This window comes from Melopsittacus undulatus, chromosome 9 (genome assembly GCF_012275295.1).
Source record: "Melopsittacus undulatus isolate bMelUnd1 chromosome 9, bMelUnd1.mat.Z, whole genome shotgun sequence".
Lineage (NCBI taxonomy): Eukaryota > Metazoa > Chordata > Aves > Psittaciformes > Psittaculidae > Melopsittacus > Melopsittacus undulatus.
This window is the reverse complement of record NC_047535.1, coordinates 31,643,345-31,667,007: the sequence shown is the minus strand read 5'-3', so window position 1 is coordinate 31,667,007 and position 23,663 is coordinate 31,643,345. Positions and strand designations below refer to the sequence as shown.

At 41.3% G+C, this 23,663-nt stretch overlaps 1 protein-coding gene across 3 annotated transcripts in view; it reads left to right on the top strand.

Annotated features, from left to right (window-relative positions):
- Window positions 1–23,663, top strand: part of FOXP1 (forkhead box P1) — a 385,773-nt gene that overhangs the window by 146,536 nt on the left and 215,574 nt on the right. For all 3 annotated transcript variants that reach the window (XM_034065980.1, XM_034065979.1, XM_031049209.2), the window contains exon 3: window positions 14,856–14,921. The gene's annotated coding sequence lies outside the window, so the exon portion shown is untranslated. The remainder of the gene's footprint in view (window positions 1–14,855; window positions 14,922–23,663) is intronic.

Here is a 23,663-nt window from a genome sequence, read left to right as displayed (position 1 = left end):
CTCACTTTCCTCCCCAGCCTCTTCCCTCCATCCTGTTTGGTGGTTGGGTTTGATTTTTCCCAATGAGCTTTTTTCACCACAACTATCTCAAATGGCACTGAGAAAGAGAGCAGGTGGGGGAAGCTTAGGGCAGGAGCTTGTGGTGAGTGTGGGGAGAGCTGGAGCATGACAATGGGGAGACCCAGCAAGCAGCAGAAAGCAAGAGGGATGAGGGCAGAAAAGCATCGCAGGGGGATAAATAGGGGAGAAATGAGGGAGGAATGGGGGCAGAGAGCAAGGGGAGGGATTCAGCATGCAGCTGGGCGAAGGGATGCCTGTGTGCCAGACCATGCTCTCCCAGCCCCATCCCAGGTAGATGCACAGATACAACCGGGAGCTCTGGCCAGAGCTGGTGATAGCAGTGACCTGTGTTTAAAGGTGGTGGTGATGGGGGGGGGGGGGGATGTAGTTTATTTGCTTTTTCTCGCAGGCCATGCTAAGTGATTTTGCAGTTTGAGTGGAGTGGCATTATTGCACTTAGCTCTGCATTTATTAAATAGATTTGTTCTCCAGCTCAAGTGTTAAGTGTGTGTTCTGAAACCTCAGAGCCAATCTTAGTGGCTGCAGTGTGCAAATATTTTTAAAATTATGTAATTAAGCAGGGCTGGGGCTGCAGTGTCCACTGAAGTGATTTATTAATTGGATGGTTTGATTAAATTTCATGTTATTTTAGTTTATACAGAAAGGGCCGGTATCTGTTTCACAGATAGGGACATCTTGCGAGGCTGTCAGTGGTGGTTCAGAGGTCCTTGGGAGGAATCTTTAGCACCCAATTAAATATTAACCAAGAAGATGTGACTCGTTCTTTCTCTGTCCCTGAAACTGTGTTTTGACATCTAAGGCTGGTGATAAAAATTTGCTCGGCAGAATCCCTTGCAATGCACTCTATTTATCACTAGATTACTCCTAAATTAATCACGCTACAAAATCTCTCCATTGTAATTGTGCTGGGGCTCAGTGCTGTGCCATGTGTGTAAATAAAAGGATGCCCTTTTAATTTCACGTTCACTGTATCTAGCCGCTGCTGCAGCCAAACTATCTGTTTCGGTAGAATGTCATTTTAAAGGTATTGTGGTTACTGAGCGGCAGCTGTGATTGAAAAGTATGTAAACTAATCTTTAGTTGCTCGTGTCATTTTTATATTCTTATGTCAGAACACAAGAAGGCTGCTTTAAATTTGTCTTTCACTGTGTATTAATTTTCAAGTCTAATTTTTCTTGGGTTAAAGCATATACTGCATTCTCTGCTACACATTACCATTCTGTGCCAAAGTAAATGGCTACTTGTGAAAAAGTACAAAATTAGTTCCTGCTTGATTACTGTAAAATACATATTTATTTTCATAGGGAGAGTTTTTATTACCAGTGCATAAAGTACAATTATCCTTCATGGTATCAGTGACTTAGCAAACGAAATAATCAAGAACTGTATATTTATTACAGTGAAGAGCAATAAGTTTCAGAGCTGTGTGTTGCTTTCCCAAAACCAAGAAGGAAGGTACAAGGGGGTTTGGGGTTTTTGTGTTTGAGTTGATAGTTTTTCTTCTAGGCTTGCTCTATGCATCATTCCTGCTCTTTTAAATGCAGACCAGTTTAAATTAAATCCTCAGTTAATACCTCTGCATAAGAACTTCTTTGTCTCTTGATGCCCAACCATTGAAAATTAAATGTGGTTGCGGAGAAGTATTTATTCATACCATACCTCACACCTGATCCTGTGTCAGTATGACATCACCTTTGCCACAAAGATTTCTAGTGGTTTAAAAACGTTCCGTTGTGAAATAAGTGGGAGAGGCAGAAAAGGGGCGAGGAAGGCAACAAAAATAAACTACTGGTGGGATTTGATGGTTTGCCAATTAAAAACAAAATAAAATCATGTTCTGAGGGCCACATGCTGCCTTTGATCCTTACACAGGACTTCCATTTGTGCCGGTGGCTGTTCAGCCTGCGGAGGGAAGGCTGTATATGACTTAATTTGTATGTTGTGGGAAGTACATTTTCCTAGCATGTGGTCTAGCTTACTTGAAGAATCTGAAATGCGTTATAAATGTAAATGCTGTGTTTAAGTAAAACTTCATTATGTTTTGGTGGTTTCCAAAAATGCACAGGATTTGACCTTAAAGTGTTATTTCAAGGTGTTATGATGTATGAGCTAGACTTTGTAGTCTTCTAAATTAAATCTTTGAACATGTTATTATTGTATTTTGGCATCGGCAAGATGTAGTTCTCAGCTATTTTCTGTCACAGCCTTCATTTTTCTAACAAGAGTAGCGAGACAGGGCCAGATTCTTCTGTAAGAGGCGTGTGCGGGATGGGGATTACCCTGCCTTAACCATGGTGTAACCAGGACAGGCCTACCACTTGCATCCAAGTCCAAGGTCACGATGACTCCTCATCTGTGGCTCACCTTCGGGTTAGAGCCAGTGCTGCCGCAGAAACATGGGTGCAACCACCACCTACCCTGTTCCCCTTGACTGTTGCAGAGCCTCACTTAGGATGTGGTGAAGGGTTTAGCATTTGGATCCAAATCTGGTTCATATATAAAAGAGGTTGTGTTTCTATTTGGAAAATATGAGCCCCTTTTTACGTAGCCCAGGTGTGGATTAGCTCTCTAAACCATTTGCCCATTCCTGTGTTTGTGGGAGACTGTTTTCAATTCTTACAAAGAGGCTGTACAAGTCAAGCTATAGAAACAGCAGAAGTGATCCAAAAATGGATTTAAAAAAAATAATAATAATAAAAAAAAATTAACAAAGTGTTTGTGATCTCAGGTTGGTAGTCTGGATGTAGGAGCAGACATAACCGCTATACGTATGCTTATGTCCAAAGAAAATAGCTGCAAAACATTTCCACCCATGCCGTGAGTGCTCAGGGCTTGCATTTCTTCTTCCCTATGTAACAGCCATGTGTTGGTGCTCCAGCAGGGCGAGAAGTGCTGTGGGCTGTAGGGCACTATCCCCGCCACAGCTCGCATCCCCCCGGGCAGCTCCCAGGCGTGGGAGGGTTCCAGCCAGCCAGACACGGCCACGGGGAGAGGCCGGGTTTGGGCCAGGGTATGTTGTTGCAGAAGTCGATTAAGAAGAAGAGCTCTGAGTCAGCACCCGGGGCCGTGGCTGTCGGTCGCTAAAGCGCCAGAGAGAGACCGTCTTTGAAGTGTTGTTTTTGGTACTGGTTTCACGTTGCGCGCTCCCAGGATAAATCATGATGGTTACGAATGTGATTTTTCCCTCAAGCACAAAACAATGGTGAGGTCACTCCTTTGGTCACTTTGTATGGTCTTTCCATCCTTGGGTGGTCTTCTATCATGGCCTTGGGATAGGAGGGAGAGCAGCTGTGCAGCCAGCACACACTGGAGGCTTGTCCTTCCTCCGTGGCCAGGAGCTCCCCATTTTCCTCCTCCTTCACAAGAAGGCTGCTTCCTGGATGGGGCACAGCCTGAAATACCAGTGCAAATACTTGAAATCCTAGATGGAAGAGGCATATAGGACACTCTGCTTCCCTTTCATAATTCCTTCTCTGAATCTCAAATAGGACTATGCTTAGAAATGCATCCAACCTCGAGTTCAGAACAGATCATTTAGCCGGGATTCTTGAACAGCTAATTCTGCTGGCACACTATTATTCACCCTCTGCTATTTTCACATTGTGACACAAAACTAGAGAGAAGAAGAGATTGAAATTTTGACCGGTACGTTATCCTGATACCTGAGATGCCGTGTCAATATGAGAGTGCCTTTACCACAAGGACTTTCTTGGTGGTTTTAGAGATCCTAGTGTGAATAAGTAGAAAAAGCAGAACTAATAGCTCAAGAAGCAAAAATATTTTTTTCTTAAAGAAATTGATTAACATGCAAATATGTACTGTATGCATATTAAATACCATTTCAAAATGTGATGGGCAGGAAGCATAAGTGATGCCATTTGGTTTTGTGGCATCAGTGTGGGTTGATTAAGGGGGTGGGGATAAATTTTGGGGATTATTGATATAGCATGAGTAGAGCCAGATGGTTGTATTACACATCTTTTGTGTTCTTGTTTGCTTCTTAAAGCAGTTGCAGAATTTTGCCCTGGGCAAAATTTACTCTTTGCTCGTATGTTCCCCTGTGAATTTACTTTTGACAAAGTACTTCACAAAGAGGGGAAACGCTGTGCTTTGTGCCCGCAGACGCATCTCTCCCCTTCGCGTTTGTGAAGCCAACAGACCTCTACTTAAGAAATATTTTGCAACTTGTGAAATAAATTAGCAGTAGGTGCAAGTTCAGTGTGTTTGTTGTGTATCGCTACCCCTCAGTATGCGATACTGATTTACAGAGCATGTTGGGTTTTACATTTTCCTTGCAGTGTTTTGGAGAAGAAACTGTGGAAATGGCAACCAGTTCATTTTACTGCACGACGGATGTAGTGTTCTTCCATGAAAGAAATGTTGTCTTAAAGATTAATGAGCTAATTTTTCCACTACTTTTTTTAAGTTTTGAGATTGTGGTATACCTGATTCATGTGATCAAAAACACATACTTTGCAGTATTCAGGTTGAGTGGGAGAAGGTCGTGCTGGGTAGGTGGTTCTTCACTGGGTGTTTGTGACATTTGTTGGAACTGCTTATCACAGGAACCACCAAAATTTACACGCATTTGTTATTTCCCTTTGAAAGCAAGTTTTTTATTCCCCTGAAAAGGTGAGGTTTTGTAAAGGCTTTGTAAGAAAGAATGTATGTTGTATTTGTGCCTTGTGCCAGTTTTCGTGGGTGTAACTCCATTGACTCAGCTGAGGTTACTCCTAATTTACATTGCTGTAAGCCCCTGGATGACGAGGTCCCTCTGCATCTAGCAATTATAGTGGAAACAGTCGTGCCTGTAAATCTGTTTTGTCCTCTGCCTTTGTCCCCGTGTGAAGCGGGTTGCTTGCAGAAGGTGAGGGGACTCGCCTTGCTTGTGGCAACAGGGCTTTTACTGGGGACCAAGTGATGCAGTCACCGAATGCAGCCAGCCCCCGTGTTCTGTGAAGGCTGTGAGCAGCAGCTTTGGACCCTTTTTATTAGAACCAGTACTTGATGTGAAAATGGGCAGCTTTGACCCTATTGAAATCTCTGGCTAGTTTAGTCACAAGTCTGAGGCCAAAGCAGCTTACCCCTCATAATGATGCCATTGTGCTCATCCTATCTGATCAGTTCTGGAAATGTTTTAGTAAGTCTATCTTACAACATTATAAGAAGATAATCAGCTGCCTTAGAAGGTCCCCATCTGGAGTATAGAGTTCTTTTACTGAAAGATGTTTTGCCTTTCCGAGATAGCTCTCGCATTTCATCATCTGTTGTGCAGAGATGAAGTGCATATGAAAAGTCAGTGACTCTGAATCCATCTGTTGTTATTATTTTCCACTGATAATTGGCTTGAACAATGAAATGTCTGTGTCTGTAGCCTTTGAAACTGTACACCCTGTTTATTTTCTGGAGGTCTCGCTCTACTCTCTCTCCTCCACCCCCCTTTTCTTTTTGTTTTGTTTTATTTTGGGGGGCTTTTCTGTTTCATTTTTCTCTCAAGCTCTTAACTAGTGGAGCTTGCATGAAGATGACATCTTTGACTCTGTGCATCAGTATGTGTCACTCAGCATCTGAAGCTTGCCTGCCAAATTTTGTCAGGGTCCTGTGTCTATTCTGTGTGAGTATAGAGCAGGCTTACAGCAGGAAGATTGGCAGATCCAGTGTTCGTACATATCTTACCTGAAATGTAGTATTTATTTCACTTTATTAAAATACTAATTTAGAGCCTTGTATCTAATACCTATGGAATTAGATACTACCTGTAATTGTATAATATATTCAGTTGCATCCAGTTTTGCACGATGCAGGGTATTAATATTGGATCCCACTAACAGCAGTTCCATTAGCTTGCTCAACCAGTATGAGATATATATGAACAGGGAGGCATAACTACCAGCCAGAACTGCCAAAACAGTCATTAGAAGCTCCATTGGGATGGACAAAGGCTTTTACACAGTGATATACTGATTAAATTTTGTTCTATGGTTTATTTGCATCAAGGTTAGATCACTATCATCTATGTGAACTGTATTATCTGACACCTTATTTAGAAGGTCATTTCAATGCAAAACTGGTGAATGATACAGGGGCTCTAAAATTTCTTGCAGGATTCTTTCCTGGAGGATTTTTATCCTGTTAGGCTTGACTAACTCATGTTAGCAATTTTATTGTGCTTTAACGTGGTGAATTTATCCAAGGAAAAGGAAGAACCTCCCTCCATCTGTATGAGTGCTCAGTGGAACTGAACACACTTGATCCACGTTGAAACTGTGTGTTATATCCAGTATCGTTTGAAATAATCTGTGGCACATGCTGCAGAATCCAGTAAATGTGTTGCCTCTTCTAAAGCCCAAATCTTCCTGTGTTTGCCTGTGTGTAAATGCTCTTTCAGAATGAGTTTTCGGTGCCGGACGCAGTCGTGTCATCCATGTTATGCTGTAGTCTGGAGCACAAGAGAGTAAGGCAGAGGAGTATAATCTTGTTTGTGTTTCAATGGCAATCATTTAATACTGCAAGTTATTAAAAAATAATTAAATTACCAAAACCAACATGTAGCTAGGATTTACAATAAGAGGTCAATGTGATTTGACTCCTTAAGTTAGGAAGGGACATTGGTGAATTCCAATTGCTTTAAAATTGTGCCGCTTTGTTCTATTTGTGGAATGGAAGGATAAACGAGACTGAAGAATTATTTATTTCTGTAGAAGCAAGAGTAAATCATAGTGTATAATTATGTATTTTCGATTATAATAATAAATGCTTAGATGTGCTTGGTGGTTATCACAGTCTCTAATTTAGCTGTTTTTTTGAAATAAATATAGTTTGGAGGGGTTGTTTTCTTGGAGTAATGTTTTGTAAATAATGTTTTTAAGAGAAACTTCAGAAATTTCTTCCCTTTCCCCAAACAAACTAGTAAATAAGTGTGCATTATGCAGTGATTCATAACAGCTAAAATAGGTCTCTGTGTGGAATGTCTTCTTACATAGCAAACAAAACAAGGGCAGTACAAGCAAATTCAAATTTAATCTGTCAACTCAACCAAAAGTCACTATATTAATTTTAAATCCTTGTTAGAAAAAAGCTGGGCCAGAGATGTATTGGATTTCAGTACAGTTAATGAAAATGAATTTTACAGGTGGTGTTTGGTTGTGTTTCTTCTGCTCCGGCGAGATGTGTGGCTGAGCCAAAGCGGGCACAGCACACGATTCAGCTCTTTGCCAGAGCAATGCTTATATTAGAAATGAACGTTTGGCGTTGAGTTGTGGGTGCTGTTGTTATTTACTATTACATGAGGAAAGCATTTAGCACTATGATTTGATTTGATTTTGTAGCTCCTATCCCCTTAAACAAGCTGTGTAGCTTGTCAGAGATCAGGACAGGTAGAATGCACAGCAGGCGTCTGATTTGAGCCAGTTACTCATTTGCTGAGTGTTTGTGTTTATGCAAAGGGGCCTCTTCCTGCATATTTAATCTAGAGTAAGGCAGTGGCTTTTGTTGTGTTTAGACCACATACCTTCAGTCCTTCCTTACACTGCAGCCAGTGTTGAAGCACAGAAAGGCTGGATAGGCAAAAGTGCTTTAGTGTTTTCAAACTCTCAACTTTCTGCAGTTGGTTGGGAATTACTGTACAGCCCTAAGCCTTTTTCTTCCTCATTAATGGGTAAGTTTGCACTCCGGTAGAGTAAGATACTTTTGTTTCTGTTCCATTTTGAAAATGCACAGAATGTTTGTTTGACTTTAATTGTCCAAACCTCCTTAAGCAAACCTGGCCCGCTGAGGAAGTTTGTTGCAGGGAATTTGATCAAGAATACAGGTGTTTCTGGAATATACCTCTGAATAAAGTACTAAATGCGTATTGCAATGGGCAGGTTTTTGCGGGGGGGGGGGGGGGGGGGATAAGTTCGGTGTTGTTACTCTTTGTACTAACAAATCCTGTTTTGTAACTATCCTGAAGATAATGCTTCCATTGTTAGCTAAAAGCTTTCAAACAGTGTGCAACGTAGAACTGCAAAAGCAGCAGCACAAGAAAAAAAGGAGGGGAAAAAAATCCCCACGCCAGCCCTCTGGTCTTTATTGTTTCCTTCGCAAGGGTCCTCGCTAGAATGTCTGCGCTGTAATAGGAAGGTTTTTCTTATGTGGAAATTGAATCGTCTCTTCATTGATATTAATAGCACACTAGAGATGTTAGCCATGATGCAGAGTACCAGAACTGTGGAGTAGGAAACCTGATATTGCAGGGGGAAAAAATGACAGTCCTATTGCTCCTCAGTGTGGGAGACATCCCTCCCTGAGAGCAGAGTTTGCATAATGGCATCCTGGCTGAACTATTTACTTTTAGGTATTTTTAATCTCAGGCTCTTTCTTTTGGTACAGGCGTAATTACTATCGCTCGCTCCTGTGCTTATTAACTGCGCAGCTCGGCTTCTGCTTCAGTCTGGACGAATTAGTTTTAAACATGACTTTGGAGAGGGTCCGTGTGGTGTGCCTGCACCATGTATGTACCGTGTGTGCACCGTGGGCTGCGTTAGGAGAGCGTCGGGGTGCGGCGAGAGGGAATTGGTAGCAAAAATTAAAGCAAAGATGACAAAGGGCACGTCTTCAAAGCAGACAGCTGTAGCACAGAGAAATGTGGGAAATGTGCAGCGAGGCCAGAAGTAGTAGTTTTGGTTACCAATTAACTATTTCCTTCGTTTGAGTAACTCCTCTCAAACAGAAGAGTGTGCTGTTCCACCACATGTTGGAAAGTGTGAGAATCTGAATAAAATTTCATCAACCTTATTAAAATATGTAGGGACTTTTGGTCTTCTTGGGTACAAATCAGCCTACAGACTCGGAGGCATTTATTAACAATAAGACTGCCGAGGTTTTTTAATAACAAAATTACAAATACCATATCTAATTGTAAGTGTATTACTTTTATGCACCAGTTAAAAAAAAACCTCAACTTTTTATGAGGAAAAGTACCTCAGTCAAAGCACCTTGTGTGATTAGTGCTATTGTATTCTTAAATTTTGATTGATAGAGATAATAGTTTTCACTTAAAAATACAGACAGGTACTTTAACTTTCCATGACAATAGCTATTTGCATTTCTTTTATCTTTTTGTTTAACATTTGTGGGGGTTGGGACGGATTTGATTATTAACTCTTATTGCACACCGAGGTAAATGCTAAAACAAAGCTTTTGTTAAAGCTTCAAAGGTAAAACAGCAAATATTGTTTTTTAAAGGCTTCAATATTTAAAGGGCTGTTAAAGGATACCTCGAAAATACTTCCACATGACCGTGACCAAGAGTAGCACTCGCTTCCCAGGTAAGAGCGAGCAGTCCCGGCCGCCGCCGCTGTCCGGGCTCGGGGGCGGCGGCGGGGGCTGGCGCGGCCTGGAGCGGGCGGGGAGGCCGCGGGGCGCTGGGGAAGCGCCTGGAGCCGCGCACGGGGCGCGGAGGGGGGGGAAGTGGAAATCCACAGTGGGAGAGCCGCCAGCCTTCCCCCGAGGCGGGTGCGCTGGAGCGCGAAGTGACGGCTCCGCTGGCTTTGGCTTGGCGGAGGTGCCAGCTATAGCGATCCCTTGCGCCCCGCGCCTGCAGCGGGTAGCTCCGCGGTGCTCGGGGAAGGGCTGTTCCCCTCGCTCCTTTAATTAGGTGAGGTTAAGTTTCCAGAGGAGAGTTATAACACAGGCATAAAATGGTTAAGGCTGGCGTTGAGGCACGCAGAGTTATTTTAAGGAACGGGGAAGATGAGGCGCGTACAAGGCAGGCGGCAGCGTTTGATCTCCTGGCTCTCAGCGTCAGTGAGATGGCCTCTCATCATTTGATTGGGCATTTGACAGGTTTGATACTTTCTGGGAACGTGTTATGGTCTTTACGTCTGATGAATTCAATGAGGGCCAGCTCGGTTATGCAAAGTAATTCGTGTGAGGCAAATAACCAATCCATCATTAAAAGATGCAAGACTTAGAATCGCAGTTCAAATTCCGCATTGGAAGCGAGCTGTTCTTAACTTGTCTATTAACTGTTCCCATATTTCCTGTAAGAGCTATTAAAAAAGGCAGGGGAGGAATGGATTGTGATTAGTTTCGTAGCATTGGCTTACATCGAGTTATTCTTTTCCAAGGTTACGGTGGACTCGAAAGGTAATATTATTTTGAAAGAGAAAATGTGCTGTGCGTAGCTTTCTCCTCGTGCTGTCATTTGTTTCTGGTTTATTTCTGTTTAGAATAAATAATAAGCACCAGCCACAGATTCTGAACAGCCTGCTAATGACTGAAAATGAAAATACAGTATGATTTGCTCCCTCCTTCCACCGGGAAGCAGCAAGGTGGCGGGCATTAATATCCCTGTGCTTTGGCCTGTACCAAATCCATTTCCCCCTCTTCAAAGCCAGGTGGAAGAAGTGCACTTAGTCTCTCACAGTTTTACTGTTCACCTGCATTTCACTTTCTGAGGAGGTGATAATGACTCCTGGTATAGAAAATCTCCCGTACCATGGCTCCTGGGATTTAATATACACTGCACAATAAAAAGTATTCACCTTGACAATGGTCGGAACAAATATTTCTCCCTCAGGTTATTTAAAATAGTTACTTCAATAATTTTTTTAAGCTGCTGGATACTCTTTGACAATAAAATAGATACAACAAAGCTGAAGAGACAGCTAGTGACCATCCTCAAAGGAATTCTACACATGGCTGTTCTGTGTAGTGCAAGTAACCCAGCTGAGTGCGCTGGGGGAGAAGAGTAACCTGCACGCAGGATTGGGCCCACAAGCCTGCCTGGTACCAGATGCTGCTTTTACCTATCAGTGTGCATCCTGCATTTTCAGGATTAGTAAAATAATGAGTGAAAAACATTATTTTTTCCTTCTTTTTCATATGTACACTTGACAGAATCATTGGTTGCATCTTTTCCCACACAGGGTGAGAACATAATAATTATGAGAATAGTAGGGCATATTTCATATTTCAGCCTGTGTGCAGCTGAATGTGACTCAGGGAGTTTTGAAGGCAAAGAAGCAGCAGTATTACATGGTTACGGTTCACTTGATTTAGAAGAAATCACTGCACAAAAGTGCTTATTTGGATCAAGTTTCAATATTTTAAAGATTTCAGGAAGGCTTGTAGTAAATATTTTAATCACAGACATTAAATATATTTTAACTGGTCTTAGATAGGAAAAAGAAATCAAAATAAAATTTCAGGAACTTTTTTAAGTGTGCCATTGGGCAGGTGTGTTTTCTCTACATTTTATTTTTAACAAAATAAAATTGTGCTTCCTAGGTAGTAGATTCTCCTTGAATCTAGGAGCGATTCCCTTGCTACTGTAGGTTTCCGATAATGAACTGTAGGTTTCTCAAGGCTGAGACATTCATGAAAAAACCTGTACATGTGTAATTCTATGCAGGGGACCAGCTCAACTGTTCTACTTTCCTGTGTAAAATTACTCACAGCCAGTTTGTGTGGGATCAAGGTCTTTGTTAATCTATATTTGGCTATACCCAAGGCTCTTCTCATTTAGGTATTAGTAAAAATGTTACTGTTCTAAGTAGACTTTCATTTTGCAGTGTTCTCTATTTCTGCATATTCTCTATATTATTGCTTAAATTCAGCTTTGCAGCAGTCACTTGGAGTTAAGGCTCCATTGCAGCCTCCCTGAAATGACCTCCCTGCCCTGTAGGAGGAGACCACTAAATCAAATAAGTGTTGTGGGATCAAAAGAGTTTCAAGGTCCAACCTGACAGCAGGTATAATGGCAAAGCCTCTGATCTTTTTGTCTGGCCCCATGGTACAGGAAAATAGGTAGGACCTGATCCAGATCAACAGGGGGGCTTTCTGTGAGAGTCAGCTGGAAAGGTTACGATGCTGGCTCAAGTTGTGATCTTTGTAAGATTATTACCAGTTATCTCTCCAAAATGCTGCTGAAGAAAAGCTCTTTTTAAAAGTACCTTTTATGCAAGGATTTAAAAATGTGTTGCAAAAGCATTTACCTATCTCACTGGGGGGTAAACTGAGGAACTTGGTGACCAAACCTCATGTTTTTTCAGGAATATCTGGTAAAAGCTCAGCAGGGCACATGTTTTGCAAGGACTGTTCCCTTGTAGGATGCCAGGTGAGCCACAGGGATACTGGTGTGGGTGCTTGGAGACCTCCCCTCCACTTGTGAAATGTCAGGACCACTGCTGCTCACAAAGTGGGGTTTTGTTTGTGGCTTGGCTTTCTGTTTTAATCATCTGCTTGTGGGGAAAATATGAGTGTAGTGAAGTGTCTTGCTTCGGTAGGATGGGATTTTTTCTTTGTTTGCTCCACACACACACTTACAGTGTTGATGGTACTTTGTGTTTATCTTAAAGACAGCATGATGGAAGGAATGTGTGTTGCCTACATCAGTTCGCACACCCATATAAACATTTTCAGGAGGAAAGCCTGTATTTGTGTTTCTATGTTTTGAGATACTCAACTTGTAGACTATTAATGAGACATTTTCACAGGTGGGAACAGCTGTCTGTGCTGCTCATTTTAACTTCAGTGGTACGTTATCCAAATTTTGAAAGTCAGGTAGCATATATAAGACTTAGATAACCAGAAATTAAAGCAGTCTACATTGCAATCAGGGAGTAATTTGTGAGAAGGGCTGATGTTCTCCTCATCCCTACGTGTATGTTGCTCTCAGTAGACCCTGTTGGTCTCCCACCAGTGAATGGTGGGCCAGCGTTACTTGTTTCCTTGGGGTGTGTTCAGTTCATATAGGACAAATGTGCTTAGAAAACGTTACCCGCCTTCCACAGCGCTGCCGAGAGAGATAGTGTGCACATTTTATGCAAACGTGTAATTTTCAGCAGTTTCCTTTAAAAAGTACGTTTTAAGATGGTTTATTTGCGATCATGAAGACTCCGGGTAGAAATGAAGCCTGCTTGCCAAAATGCTGCCAAATCAAGGATCTGGCTGCCAAATAGCCAGAAAATTTATAAAACAGATAAATATGAGAAGAGGTTTAAAGTGTCAAATCCAAGATAACCCCTGCAGCAAAGCAGGATAAAAGCCTTTATTGTTGCTAATCTAAGAGCACATCGGATGTCAAAGGTCATGTATTTTACATAAAAGATGTATTGTTTTACATACTCTCAGGAAGGTGAGACCTGACCTATTATGATGGAGTAGAGTTATGTCCTTTAAAGTGCAGAATCAGGAATCTCTTCTACATGTACCGCAGTGAAGTACATAGGGTTTCTCACGCAGCAAACACGTATGAATTTTAGCCCTTGATCTTCAGTACCACGTTAGTGTGGTACCTTAGAACTGTGAAAAGCTTCTCACTCATATATTTCTCAAAACATGAAATATAAAATACAAATAAAATGCCAGTGAGCAACAGATAAAACCCATATTCATTTCATTTCAAGGTAACCTTTTTTTTTTCCTGGCTAAAAATAATTGGGTTTCAGTGGTAAAGAAGTAATGCCTCATTCTCGTGGTGAAAACATTTTTCCTTCCAAAAGAAATGGCAAATGAGTACATTTTCTTTTGAAAGTATTTAATGAAGATTCTGATTTTTTCCCAGAGGTTGGTATTTTGCTACCTCAGTAAAAAGCTTCTCCTACTGATGTAAATAGCATAGCTTACCATTTGATGAGTTTCACAAACACCCCCAATACACCACATCCCTGTGTGAATTTTAAGAAATGGAGTTTCACGTAGCTCTGTCTTACACATCCACATGTCACTGACTTTCCGTTTCATATGATGTCACCTGTATCACCAAATCATTGCATAGTTTTCTGTCTGTATTACATGTTATTCTGCACCCCTGCAGCAGCAGATCAACATTTCAGTGGAATTATGTTATAATTTTACTCTATTAAAGTATTTGATCAATTGATGTGGAATTAATTGTGAATGCTGTTAGTGGTTTCAGTTAGTAACTTGATCTAAATTAATAAACAAATGTTTTTCTTTTCTCTTGTACCATATGTTGATCCCAATTACATGAACAGAAAGTGGCAGATTGTCATGTTTCTTAAAAGATTACATACTCTTTTGCATAAGAGAGAGTACACAAGATGCAGTAATATACAGGGTAAAAAAAAACCCCACTACACGTGCTGTTTTCTCCCTCCTACTTTTTATAAAGATACACTTTAATCATTTCTCTTTTTAATACCCACTGCTCTTACCACCTTGGCATACTTGGTGTGCTCTTGGTAATGCTTAACGAGAAGATATCCCAAGGCAGTAAACAACTTTTTGAATTAGGAAGATGCAGCGAGTTTTAAAACCTCATTTAGGACTGTGTCTCTATGGAAAAGGAGGAGAAAAAAGAAAGGATCCAGAAGCTAAAATAGCAGTGGTTACAAATGGTCTAAAATGCCTTAAGTAAGAAGAGCCCATACAGAGAATAGTCAGATTTCTGAAACAAAGGACTGAACTCATCTATTATTCAGTCTGAAAATAGATTGATAGACATCAAGATTAAGAAAGTTTATGCTAGAGAACAAAGATGTCTCATCTCCATGGGGTTTTTTTCTTCTCTTTTTTTTTCTCCCAAAGACCAAGTTGTTCGTGCTGAACTGAAGAGCCTCACACTGGCTGGTACTGATAAGCAGCAGTCCTGTGACTTGATTGTTTTTATTAACTCTCTCTGAAAGTCATTCACCATTAAACACGATTAGATTCATTTGTTGCTTTATTTATGTTTGGACTTGCAAATGTGGTGCCAATGAAAATGCTTTGAGTGTTGTTGCTGACACTGACCCAGCAGTCACGTGTGTTACCTTCTTTCTCTGCAGGGTAAGAAGAGTGACCTTTTTGGGTGGCTGTAACTGAAGATTGCTTCACAAGAGCAACAGAAGAAGGTAAATACAAATACCATTTTGCACGCAGTTTCTGAAGCATGTCTGAAGGAAGGGTTTGATCCTGCAACCCCCAGGAGCGTGCTTTAGTAACGCAATTAAAGGCTTTTCAGGCAATATTGATAAAGGTTGCAGCGCTGGGCTCGGAGCTAAGCCTTTGGAGCCACCACTGTGCCTTAAACCTGTGTTTTGCCTGGGAAGCCAATGGCTCAGGTATCCAGTTGCATTTTGAGAGCCAGGCCACAAAGATGCACTTTTTGACTCTCATATGTGTTCTAAGAAGGTTGTTTGGTAACCAGGCAGAACCCACCTGTGAATCGGAAGACCCTACTCTGGCTGGTCTTGGTGGCCACATGGCCAAGTCTGTGGCCCAACATCCTGGGTGCTGTATTGGGGGCTGCAGCAGCTCAACCCTGCAGCAAGGTCCCCTTACCAGGGAAAAACCCTGGGGAATGGTCAAGTCAGCCTAAGCACTGCTTTGTCCCAGGCTGATACACTCCTGGATTTACAGCAGGAGAGTAGAATTTAGCTGTTAATTTCATTGCTTATTATCACTGCAGAAATTAAGACACATGCTTTTTAGTCTTTGGAGCTCAGCAAAAAGGAAATAAATATCACTTGCTGCAAAATGGTTTTTATTTAAAGCGATGTGCAACTCTGTTGCTTCCGAATTAACTCCTTGCCTCTCCTCTGGTCCAAAGTTTCCAGTTGCAAAGGAATATTAACATCACAAAAGTGGTGATTCACAAAATTAACTTGCAGAAGAGAAGAGTAAAGGCAGATCAGTGTTTGGTACTGAAGGGTGTCATCTGACTGAGGTTCATATGGCTGCTTTATAATCACCTTCTTTCAGAAATTAATAGTCGGTTAAGCACCATAGCAACAAGCAACACTGATGTAAGCGCTGAGCAGTGGCTGCTGTTCGCTGTGATGTCAGTGCTCGTTAGTGCTGTTCTCTTGACCTTGTTTGAATATAAAATGGTGATTTCATTTTAAACTTAGAATTTTACAGAATGACTAAATGCATTGGAGTGTATTAGAGCTATTTTTATTTTTAATTTTATTAAAATGTACTTCAAGGGGGGAAAAAAATGTCCCTGTTCTCTCCTGTTTTAAATTAAAATAGATCTGAGGATGATGTGGGTTTTTTTCAGGTCTTTGTTGCCAAAAATACCTATTTAGTGAGGATGAAATTCATGAAGTTCAAGTGAATATTGCAGTCCTTGGCCATGCCAATGGTGCATGTCAGCTGTATGATATATGCCTCTCTTCCTTCAAGATTTGAATATTACTGTTTGGGGTTTTTTTATGGTGGAACCCATGAGGTATTAGATGCATTTCAGCTATTGAAGGAGAAGCAGATCTTGCAGCTTAAGAAGATGGTTGTTCCTTGCTCCCTTCAGTGGTGTTTGCTCTTTGAGTTTTTGTGAAGAAGGGAAAACAATTCAGTTCTGAGTGCATCAGAGGGCTTTAGAACTAATGGGAATCATGTGGAGCCAGGGTTCATGTGTGACCATGATGCTTTGTGAACCAGAAAAATCAGGAATTTTGGTTATGGTGAATGCAAATCCACTACCTTTAAACTTGGCGCAAGTTTACAGGCCATGTCTCCAAACGCAAACATGTTTTGTATTGCTACCATCAGGATGCCATGCATGCCAGACATGGCCTCTGGTGTGCATCCTTCAGGAGTCAGCAGTTTGGGTGCTTCATAGTATAATGTCACTGGAAAAGACCATTAGATTTTTCAGTCTGACCTTCTGCATATCATAGGTTATAGTCTCACCCTACACCCTTGGGCAGAACTGGTAAGTAGGGTTTAGGTGTCTCCTAGAAGCTGATCTAAGCTCAGTGGAAAGACCCTGAGGACTGGAGAACCATGGGTCAGCTACAGTGGATGCAGTCAGGATGCGTGTTCAAGCACATGTTCAAACTGCTCAACAAAATTCACAACTTGATGAAAAATAAGTTGTTCAATGTGTCCTGTAATCTGAGGATGTATTTCTCTGGGAAGGTTTGGCCCTGTTCTGCTTCCATTGCAGTGAGGGGTGCCGTTTTCAATGAAAACCTATTTGCTGCAGAATTGGCCCATAATCTTGCAACATGTTTCATAAAATAAAGCCATAGTGAGTGATATGTGGTCCAAGAAACTGGATGTCAAATTTCAGCTGAGTGAGAATTGAAACTGCCGAGATAATAAACCATGAGAATAGGAGATAGTAATGGAAATAGTGATAGAGTCCTAATTAGAGCAGCGCCACTGAAACAGGGAAGGTTAAGGGTTTGGTTGATTGAGTTTGAGCTCAATTGCTTGATAGCTTAATTCCAGGTGAAATCCCATCTTCTGAGTTAGTGGTTAAGCCGCTCGGTACAGTTACAGAGCAGGACTCTCTACTCCTTGAGGAGTGGCCACATGGCCCTGGGCGTCCCAGCACTGCTTGCAAGCCTGGCCTCGGGCATGTGGAGTGGGATACAGCACAGAGCTGCTACAATAGATTTCTATTCTGTGTGGTTTATTTGCTTTCTTTTTTTCTCTGAGCTCTAAAGAGCTCTGAACGAAGGTGCAAAGAACAGAATAGATACAGCAAGGGGCTTTGATGGTTAAACCTTCGGAATTAAGATGTTTACATTCTCCTTTATTTAGCACTGTTAGGCATAATGCCTAATTATATGCCAGTTTTTCCTCAAAGTAAGAATTTGAAGCATTTGATTTGGGGAGAAGGGATGGGAAATATATTTTTACAGAATTATGGACAATAGCGTTAGTTTTCCAGGAGCAGTCATTTGTTTAAATGTGTGTAAAAGCATTTTCAATAATCAAACAGCATTCAGTGAGCACTGTAAATCAGGGATAGCTTGCATGCTGAAAAATTGAAAAGTACAAAACATGCTACTAAAGTTGTGTACATTATTGATAACAAAAGACACATGCAGACTTTTAAGATAGTAAAGATAGAATCCTTTAGAAAACCTTTAATGGGGAGAAAATCAACAGAAAGGATTTAGCAAAGTTGTACTTAGCTTAAAATTTCAACTCTTGATGCTTGTTAGAGTTAAATACTGATTAAATATTGATAATACAACAGAAGGTGCCTGCTGTAACTCAGAAACAAATGAGATGATCAACAGATAAATCTGTGCATTTGAGCGTTAACTTTCTTATATATGTATATTTTCTCCTCCTTTCCCTTAAAGCCAGTAGAAAGGTCAGAAGGACTTTTTTTTCCTAAGCTCAATACAAAAGATGGATTGTGCAGTTTGTCTATGTGGAAAAGTGGTTATGGGACAAAAAAAACCCTCACTTTTTCCCCACTATTTCTACCACTTTGTTTCACTGGGAGGAGACATGGCTCTCAAACCGGGCTGGCATGTCGCTGTGCCATATCTTCATTGGCCAAAGCAGTAGGTGCTCCTCGCAGAAGTTGAAGCCCTGACACAAACTTTATGGGAGCAGTTTCTGTTTATGATTGTCTCAGCAGTGTGTGTGGCTTCTCCCCAGCACTCTCCCTTGCTAGTCACTTTCCAGAATATGTGCTGCTAGCATCCTTAGTCCTGTTTCCTCTACCAGCTGGGGGACAGTGATGCTTGCAATTCAAGCAGTGGGCAGGCAGTAGGGTCATGTTTTCTTTGCTGAGTTTGTCATTTCAACTTTTCTTGCTTTTGAGCTAATGGTCTTAAAGCATATTACAGAGCAGAAACAACCACCATTCTTAGAAGATGCAGTGTGCAGCTGCTCCTGTGTCTTGGGTACGTACATAAGAAAGTATGTATTGGTGTATACAACCTGGTTCTTGGATAAGTTCTCCAATGTTTTCTCTGCAGCAGCCCCAAACTACATAAAGTTGTACTGAAAGTGTTTAGCATGATTGCTTATGTCACCCCCAGCAGGAAATGAGGGTGAGGGAGACCCCAGTTGAGGCCTGCTGCTCCTTTGCTGGTGGGGTGGTAGTCACATAGCTGGAGCCATTAGTGTCTGTTAGGCCACATTGAAGACTGGATGTATTTACTGTCAGAACATTGGGAGAGGTTGTAATACTCCACTTGTTAAGACCTTTGAGTTACTCAGACTGATGGGTGTGGTGCAGAGTGTTTCTGTAATGTCTGCTAAACGAAATTACAATATTGCCTGCATGTTTTGGGGTAAACTCGAAAAAGGTGTTGTGGGTCTTTGGAAACATGAAGTGCTTGAAGACCTTACCTCCTTGGGGGAAAAGTTTAGTCCAGAGATGAATGAAACTGTGACTTTCCTGAAGCAATTGGGTCAAGCAGATGTAGAAAATAGATTAAGACATTTTGGAATAATTTAGGAAATATCTGAGCACATCTCATTAATATGGACCACTAGCATTCTGCATTAAAGACTTCAAAGATCTGTCAGAGGAGTTCTTTCTGTGCTATTGTCTGCCAGCATTAGCGATCTCAAGAGAACATGTTTCTTTTGCTTGCTTTTGGCCCGTTTAGCTTTTCTTCTTTTTTTTTTGTCTTAATGTTCCTTAATATATTGTAAGTCTTCAAGTGGGTTGGTAGAAAGATATGTTTCTCAGCTTTAAGATAGTCAGTAGCAGGCTTTGATCCTCTTATCTGATGCTTTTGGACCCAATATTTCTGGTTTTCATGAAGATTAGCTAAAGTGAGCAAGATTTGGCCAGTATTTTGTGTAATACCACAGTGTTTCTTCCATTAGCTTGGGTAGGTGCTCACTAAGATCTTCTGCTGATTTCTGTCACTTAATGTGGTCAAAGTGCGATCATCCATTTCAAATGTGTGAAGAAAATGAAGCACAAGTTTTGAGTGGCTCATGCACACATGTAGATTTGGAAACAACCAGCCAAATGTATACCCACAGATAGAAACTATTACATAGAGTAAAAATGGCACAATATTGAGAAATTGTAACTGCAGATAAAGCAGCCATAAAGGGTGCACTGATGTTTGTCAGTTGCTCAAAAGTGTTGTGATGTCTGTTAAACTAAGCTGTCATCCAAGGAGGCCCAACCTTTCTAATCTGATCAGCAGCATGCAAAACTGGCTCCATAGGCAAGTGCCACCATGGAGTTCAGGGCTGCAGCATGTTTTTCCACAGGCAGGTGTTTGAATTCCTACCACCACCCTTCTGCGTAGCAGGAAATTTAAGTTATGTGCATCTTAAGAGGTAGATGTGACATCCTATGCTAGGCATTAATGTGCCTTGCAAGAGATGTAGTTGCAGTGGTGGGTAGCACTGTTGAAGCTGGTTGGGTTCTTTGTCCTGAGCCATTTTGGAAAGTGTGCTGTAAAAGTTATGTTCAGATAGTTGGAGCCTGTTCTTCTGCTGCCAGTGGTCCACGAACACCCTCTCCTCTCGTACTGATTGTAGCATTGCTAGGGACTATGTTGAAGAGGTACATCACTGTGTTCATGTTTTAACTAGACCTGAATACAGATACACCAAGGAAACAGGTCATAATACACGATGCAATGCACACTGGAAGTTGCATGTGATTTCCAGCCTGGTTCTTCAAGATCGAGCTAGATAGTATGTGAGGACTTAACGGCATTTTATCGTAGCTTGGACAAGAAAAGAATTGGGAATGGCATAGGTAGAAATGGCATTGATTCTCATTACTCCGGAACCCTGGTGTGGGCCACAGGTCAGATAGCCTGAGCTCATGCTCTGTCTCAAACGCAAAAACAAATGCCATGAAAAGATCCAGGTTCAAGGTTTCCTTGTGAAGCAGGCAAATAACTCTGAACTCAGGGTGGTGCTCCAACTTGCCCTTGTGCAAATTATGCTGCCAGGCCAGTGCAAGTAGGCTGATGGGCTTTAATAACCATCACTGCTGTCTGTTAGCATCTCACAGCCATGCCTGCTTCTCAACAGAAGGGCAAGAACCACTTGTAAAGTTGCAGGCTTGAAACCTGCATTTACAGAATGGATTTCTCAAAGTTGGTGTAGTCCCCTGTGTTAGAAAATCCAGAGATGTGAGAAAATGACACCAGAAATAGATTCTTATTGCATATTTCATATTTTATTTAGTCATATCTAAGGTCACTGCCTGTTGCCTTCTACTGCACCAGAAGTATATCTTCCGGCATACTACAGTTATTGTCCTACACCGGTAGCAGCCATATTTTACAGTGGCAGTGTTACAAGACCAGTGATGTCAGTGGGCATTACAGGAGGGCACACTTCTTATTTGGTAGCTCGTACTAAAGCCAAGGCATTTAAAAAAGAGACAGTTTTTGGCCCTGATTGCCTGCCCATATTTCTCATTACAACATATGAAAGCATTTTTCACTACTGTTAATGGCAGGAACTTCAGACGCCACCTCGGGGATGTTTCATTACTCAGTGTTTCTCCCAGTGTAACCTGTGAATTCTAATTTGCGGCTCTGCCACCTCTGCTGGCCATGTACTTTCCAGTGGGTTCTGCCTAATACTCCTTTACTGCTCAAAAGGGTCATCTCTGACTGAGCTCACTGCTTGTTTTTATAGGAGGGTGGCACAAACATTTTGACATTTGTAACTAAGACTCAGATGTCATTTCCATCACAGACCATTAATATCTGTAGTTTTTAATATGGCTTTTCAGAATAGATTTTTGGTGAAATCTGATGATCTCTTTCTCTTTTGTTTCTAAAAAAAAAAAGTAGCATTGTTACCTCTTTCTTAAAAAAAAAAAAGGATAAATCAGCATCTTTTGAATAATAGATCAACTTTCTTCTCCTGTCATGCCCTTGTCATTATTTTTGATAGGCCCTGTCTTTATCCATATTAGATGTAATACAAGTGTTCCATTAAACCCCCTGACATGTTAAGGGTTAGTGGATCCCACTGATGGAAGGAAATGTCTGTGGAAGGGCACAGTGTTTCCTGCTACTGGGGCACTTCCACCAATGGAACAGTGGTGCGCAGTCAGGACATTAGGAATTGTCTTTAACGATGTTAGAAATAGAAAGTACTACATTTAAAAGCCAACAAGAGCATAAATCAATAATATAAGCAATGAGACCATTTCCTTTTTGGGGGAAAGGGGGAATTTTTTTAACTCTTTTTAATTGTAATAGTGTCATGCAGTTATTTTTGCAGTTTGTGTTTGCTTTACTGCTGTTATCATTCTTCATTTAAATTTTATTCCAATAATTGGGAAAGATCATTTTTATTGGCAAAATTCTCCTTTTAAAGTCTTATTGAATGCAAATTAAACATTATTAAATGTTATTATTAGAAAAGACAAATTATTTCTGAAAAAGTATCAATTCTTCTATGTCTTTATTCCTCTTCAGGACCTGATGATGTCCAGCAAGAAAAAATATGTGTGCTCTTATTGTTTTCTTCCTTTTAAGGCGGGAGAGCTGATTGCTTTTGGTGCTACTTGTTTAGAGCGTCCAAAGCTTTGAGCTCAGTTTTGGAGAACATTAAAATAAGCCCACAGGAGGTCCTGTAAAAGTTGTAAGAAATTGTAAGCATGTCTGCTGAGTGCATTACATGAGACAAATTGCCAGGGTAGGGCTGCAAGGTTCCAAACTTGTTATTTACCGTCAGTTCTCTTTAAAACAATTCATTCTGCCCCTAATTTCACAGCAGATAAATGCAGGTTTTGTAGGGGGAAAAAAGTATACTAATTAGACAAAATATTACTTAAAATTGAAAGAATTAACTGGATTTGTATTCATGTAGTTAAAAAGAGAGTCTGGCCTGTTCTTCTTTTGGGAGTAACTGAAAGAATATAGTTTAAAGATGCAGACTTTGGCTTTCTTAAATTTCTCCTCAATGAGACTCAAGTGCACCGGGCATTACTTTTTTAGGTAAGTTGAATTTTAATATTGAAGTTGTTCTTTTATAAAAATGGTACATCCTGAATCTCTGAGAACATTCACAATATTTTCCAGTTTATTAACCCTGTAGTAAGTTTCAGTAATTGCATGAAGGACAGTGCAAATTCACTATGTGCATAGTGTAAATCCCATGTATGTAGTGTGTGCTCAGCAACCGTCTCACAGTCTGTGTGGTTAGTGTGTTGTATGTTCATGATCTGCAGGCCCGCTGGAGCATTACAGCTCTCCAAATCTGCCATGGTTAACTGGTTTGGAATATACCCACATCAGCCATAAGTGTTTTCTAGATACTTGATAAGTCACAAAGTCCATTGAAGTCCTTTTCCTCTTTTCCCAGCACAGTTAGGGTGGAAACTCAGAGATGAGCTGGGTGAAGAGTTAGGACTTACTGGATCTGGCTGTGCTTGAAACTTGTGCTCATCTCCTACTGTGATACCCAGATAGGCAGGACGAGGCAGTGTGGTGCCATGCTCCATCACCTGCATCTCAGTGTCACACTCTACCACTTGAGGAATCAGTCTTTGAAATTGCTCTGCCAGAAACTACTGGAGAGGAAGGCTTTTAGTTAGATGGGATCTGAGCACCTTCACTGCATTCAAGACCACTGTTCAGAAGAAATGTCCATTCTAGCTCTCATACCTGAAGTGTAGGTGTGGTTGGATTAGTACTGAACACTTGAGGATCCCCACCATGCTGGTGTGGCCAGCGGATGGGCAGCATGGTCAGGACTGTCTGCGGTGTCTGTGCATTGCTATGTCAGCACACAGCCCATGGCTGCCTTGCAGATCCGTGTTGTCTGTGGTCCCACATGGGTTCAGTGTGGGCCATGAGATCTCTGTCCCAGCCTACCTAATCTTACCTACTCCTTACATCGGAGTGGTAGATATGTGCATAGGTCTGTCCAACCTGGACATGTGAAGGGCTGTC